Raw genomic sequence first — 6,000 nt, 5'->3', positions numbered from 1 at the left:
CAACCTCAGCCAAGACACATTCATATCCTAAGCAAACCAGTATTTCTTGCTTAACCAGTTATGTTCATCCTATTGAAGACACTGATTCTCAAAGAAGATCTCTTCAAGGATGGCTGCAGCCCTTGTACCATGAGAAGGGACAGAAATTCTACTCCCTTATTTTCAGATTGCTCTACTTTTTTCCCTAAAAATTCCATTCCTCCTCACTGTTGCTATTACCTGCTGCCTCTCACATCCTCCTCCTTGTTTTCTCACTGATTTTACCTACCTGCTTATTGTCTGTCATTCTCTTCAAAAGTTCTCCTTTGTTAGTTCTTAGAATTTTCAGTATAGGTATAGATGATCCTACCAACAGCCTGGCCATTTAGTTCACTGAACTTTCCTCCTCCCCTGAGGCTTCTGACCTCCAGGGTCTCTCAGCCAGTCACTCCTCACCGATCACCCAGACCCACACCACCAGTGCAGGAGCAATGTTAGCCACATGTGGCTACTAAACCTCTGAGATGTGGTTGGTCCAAACAGAGATGGAAAGTGTACATCAGATTCCAAAGACCCAGCACTGAAAGAAGAATGGAAAATGTTCCCCCTTATACCTAATTTGATTGCAAGTCAAAATAATACTTTATTTTGTTAAATAATATCTATTATTACAATTAATTTCACCTGTCTCCACCTTTTTTTTCCAGCCACAAGAAATGTTGTACTTGTCTGATACTAGTGCCACACTGCTGGACTCACTTTAAATCATAACCATGAACTTCAAGTGAACTCTTTATATTGCCATGCAGTTATATGATACAATCCCAGGCTATTCATTCTATTAATTTTCACACCTTCTCGTCTCCCCCCACTCCTTTATCTACTCTCAGCTGATGATCCTGATTTCATTTTCACTGAAACATTTGAAACAGTCAGAGGAATATTTCCATTTTCAATGTGTTGTCACCTCCTAGCATCAACCCCAAATACCCTGTGCTCCAGCCCTTTACCATAAATGAACTATCATACAAAGCTCTCTACTTGTGTATGTATATCATAATCCACCCTGACATAAGAGCTTTGCTCCAACAATTATGCCCTCGTTCTCCCACATATTTGCACTTTCACTCTTAAGTGCATCGTATCTATAAGCACACAAGCATGCTATTATATTTGAAACTCATGAAAATTTTTTTTGACCACATTTTGGATGTCAGCACTATTTTATTTTTCCATTTAGTGGTAAAAGCCCTCAAGAGAGTTGTTTATATGCACTGTCTCAAACTTCTTGAATTCTCCTTTCGGCCACTGGAATACCCACCCGCCACTTCTCTAACACTGCCACAGTGCCTAGAGCAATGTCAAATTTCAGGCCTTATCTTGCTTGAACCATCAGCAGCATTTAACATTGTTGATTACTCTATCACCACCTATGATTCACCTTCTTCATTTGGAGACAAGAATACCTCACTCTCTTGGTTTTTCTCCTGTCTCACTCTCACTGGTCATTCTACATGGTCTTCCTTTTTCCCATAGCTTTTAAGATTGGAGATCAGGGGTCAATTCTTAGTCATGCCCTCTTCTCTAGCTATACTCCCTGAGTTGGTGATTCACTCATTCTAATGGACTTAAATACAATCCATTTACCACCAATTCCCAACTGTCTGTCTCCAGCCTAGACCTCTTTTCTGAACTCCAGACTCATATCTCCAAAGCCTATTGAACATCTCTATTCCGATGGCTAATAGACATTGCAAACTCAACAGGTCTACAACTGACCTAATCTTTCCCATTCTATAAAATCAACTCTACTAAAAGTCTTCTTTATCTTATTTGATAGTAATTCCATTCTTCTGATTGCTCAGGTCAAAACTCCTGGAGTCATCCTTGACTTCTATCTCTTTCTCACAACCCCCATGTAATCCACAAGAAAATCCTTTCGGAAAAAAAAAAAAAAAAAAAGAAAAAGAAAAAAAAGAAAAAAGAAAAAAAAAGAAAGAAAGAAAAGAAAAAAAGAAAATCCTTTTGGCTCTACCTTTAAAAATGTAAGAATCCAACAGCCTCCTACAGCCTTCTCCAGTACCCCTTCACTTGCTCCACCCACTTATCACACACATGCTCTTCCCAATACCTCAAGCAAGAATACATGTAAATTGGATCATGTCATTCTTTAAACAAACTTGAAAAAAACTCTCCATTTTATTAAAATAAAAGACAAAACTCTCACTGGTTTATAAGCCCAGTATTATATGTCCTCCCATTACCCTTCTGACCTATCCTCTCTTTTTCTCACCACAGTCTACCTACTCTGGCTTATTTGCTCCTCCTCAAAAACTAGTAGCTTCCACCCAGGACCTTAACTTTAGCCCTGCAGAGTGCCTGGAATGTTCTCCTCTAGAGTAATTTCTTTATTGTTTTCAAGATTGTTCAAATTTGACCTTCCCAAGTATGTCCATACTGCCTACTCCACTTATTACAATTGACACCATCTCCTCAAACTGAGAATTCTTGATCTCTCCTGCCATGTTTTATTTCTTTTCTTTTTTTTTTCCATAGCACATTTCATCTTCCACCTCATTAGGTAACTTACTTAGTGATTAGTGATTAGTTTTATTGTCATCTATTGTAAGATACACTAAGCACACAACTTATAACCTTCCTTTAGAATAGTCCTCCAAGGTATGGAAATAATGACAAATATTTTTGTTCTAAGTAGTTGGAAGGCAGAGACATTTCTCTCAAATGTTCTATTGCACAAAAAGATAAGGGATTCGAGTCAAGAAAACAGAAAAAAAAAAAAAAACTACATAAAATTGCAGCTAGAATGTTTGTATAATTGGACCCTGTCCAGGCTACCTTGACCCACAGGGTTATGTACTATGCAGACACATAATTTTGCAACTTCCTGGCCCTACAAGTTAAGCATTAGTGGAGTCCTTCCCCCTCCATTGACCAATAACAGGAACATTTTCAATACTGTGCAGAAAACCACAAAGGTGTATAAACAGAGGCGTGGCTGCAGTTGAGTGACAAACAGAAACCTCCCACAAACTGAGCCAATAGCAGACTATGGCAGAGAAATGGAATAAGAAACTCATTAGCAGATTCTCAAAAGCCTTTCATTTTCAGAGAGCTAAGCATACCAGTGAGGGAGGGGCTTTAAAAAAAAAAAAAGATTTTGTTTATTTATTTGACACAGAGAGAGCACAAGCAGGGGGTATGGTTGGCAGAGGGGGAGGGAGAAGTAGGCTCCTCTCTCCCCTCTGAGCAGAGAGCAGATGCTAGGCTCCATTCCAGATCCCTGGGATCACGACCTGAGCTGAAGTCAGATGCTTGACCGACTGAGCCACCCAGATACCCCTAGGGATGGACTTCTTAAATACATGAATAATTGGAATAGACCCATAGTACATTTGATATGTTTGCTAATGATGATGTCACAGATATGTAACATTTTCTTGTGTATACTACTCCTATATAAATTATAAAGCAGTTGTTTCCTATATTTAAAGATCTAGGGATGAACATTTCATTCAATCAGTACATGGAAACATAAGTCAGAAGAATTCCATTTGGATAACAAGTTTAACGTCTTATTAGACAAACTAAGGCAACAAGAAATAGAATAAAGAAATACACCGTATGCTCTTCACTGTTGTACTGATCCAAGAAATTTGGTTTCTAGTACCTTTACTAGGAAAGCATAAAATAAACATAACACAAGCAAATTGTTGACTTATTTAAAAGGAACAACCAGAAATTAGCATGTCTATATATTGTCTTAACCGCACTTTTCATAACCACCCAAATAATTGAGAGCCATGAATCCTAACCCTTCTTCTACAGCTAATTATTTTAGTGCTTTAAGTTGATTAATCTGAGTCTAAAGCATCACAAGTTTGTCTCTCAAACTGACCGTGTTTTTCTCCTAAAACATATTTGAGTTACTAGCTTTTAATAGAAAATGGGACAGCAGTAAGCCTACTAATTTTATTTTAGTTAGTCCTTCCAGAAAAGGTGCCAATTTAAAGAATCCCTTAGATGAATAACCATTGGACTACATTTTCATGTACAGAACAATGAAACAATCCATTGGCTAAAAAAAATAAGCAGGGAAATCAGAAAAGAATGCTCTTTTTTACAGAAGAATGCAAAAAAGCCCCACAGAAATAATGATAGGAAGAAAATATCATTATTTTGGAAACATCATAGCAATAATGAATTCAGACAAGATGTGTTGATTTATGCTGAAACTCATTGCATGAAATGCTGAAAAGGAGATATTTTAATCTCAAAGAATCACTCCTAGGATTACTTACTAATTACAAAAGGGAACAAGTACCTTTATAAGAACAAATCTGACGGCACCTTAGCCACGAGATCAAACATGCTGCCACCAATAATAGGAGAAACTGAGATCATGTACTTCTTGATGTGATGCTTTGTGAAGAACACACATCTTTCTGGTACTCCAGAGACCTTAAACATTTGACTTGAACTTGATCAGGAAGAAGAAACTATACAACCAAGAATTGAAAGGTATTATGCAAAACATCTGACATTGATTCTTCAAAAACATCAATGTAACAAGAAGACAAAAATAAATTGAAGGTTAGGAAACCATTCTGGATTAATGGTGTGACTAAATAGACAGGATAACGGAATGCAATCCATGATCCTTGACAAGATTCTGGATTGGGGAAATAAAACATTATAAATAAAGTGTTCTCTGTTTGGGGAAGAAGTTGGAGATTCTGAATGTGGAATATATAATGAATAATGGTGCTGTATTGGAGTAAAGCTTCCTGACTGAGATTTTTATATTATATTTCTTCAGGAGGATGTCCTATCTTTTTTTGTTTTTTTTTTAAGAGATAAGAGAATGGGGGAACCTGGGTGGCTCAGTCAGCTAAGCATCTGCCTTTGACTCCGGTCATGATCCCAGGGTCCTGGGATGGAGCCTCACAGAGGGCTCCTTGATCAGCGGGGAGCCCGCCTCTCTCTCTCTTCCTCTGCCTGCAGCTCCCTCTACCTGTGTGTGCTCTCTCTCTCTTAAAAAAAAAAAAAGAGAGAGAGAGAGAGAGAGAGAGAGATAAAAGGATGATACATTTAGAAGTGAAGATAAAGCAAATATGGGAAAATGTTTATAATTAGTGAGTTATAGTAAAAAATATTTAGATATTCATTGCACAATTCTTGTAATTTTAAGTCTTCACTTTAACTATTTTTTAAGATTATTTATTTATTTGAGAGAGAGAGCATGCACACACATGCAAGAGGCAGTAGGAGAGGGAGAGAGAATCCAAGCAGACTCCCTGCTCAGCACCAAGGCCAACATGAGGCCCACGTGGGGTTCCATCTGTCCACTCTAAGATCACAACCTGAGCTGAAACTGAGAGTGGGACCCTTAACCGATGGAGACACCCACATCCCAGTCTGCACTTTTAAAAATGAAAGGTTGGAAAAAATTGCAATAATTTTCTTCTGTGTGTCATGAGGAAAGTACAAGGCTAGGAGAAACTTTATATTCATTCGCAAATATTTATTGACTGCCTCCTATCTGCCAGACATTCTTCCAGAGAATCAAACAGGCAAAGAGCCCTCCTTTTGCAGAATTTCTGTTCTCTAACCTCATGTCTGAGCTTCCTCCCCTGTTACATGGGTGAGGGTGGGAGATGGCAATGAAGTGAGACATGGTGATGTCCATCGTAAGGCCCCTTTCTACACTAACTGCTATCATTTTTGATGCATGAATTTATTTGTGTTGAGTAGATATGATAGAGTGGCTAAACACTTAGTGTTTTAGAAAAGATTATATTGTACTGAATACAAAAACACTAACCAACAAGGCTTACACACAGGGTATAACAGAAAATAGCAGTATCACTTCTGCTTTTGGTATTATTGCAAACCAAAGCAAGACATCATCAAAGTATTTATTGAAAACATGCTAAGTTTTGGGTTTGCTTTAGTTTCTCTTTCCAAAATTATTAAGAAAAAAAATATCTATTTCCAATAAAA

Source organism: Canis aureus, chromosome 13 (genome assembly GCF_053574225.1).
Source record: "Canis aureus isolate CA01 chromosome 13, VMU_Caureus_v.1.0, whole genome shotgun sequence".
Lineage (NCBI taxonomy): Eukaryota > Metazoa > Chordata > Mammalia > Carnivora > Canidae > Canis > Canis aureus.
The sequence above is the reverse complement of the archived record's forward strand: the minus strand, read 5'-3'. Positions refer to the sequence as shown.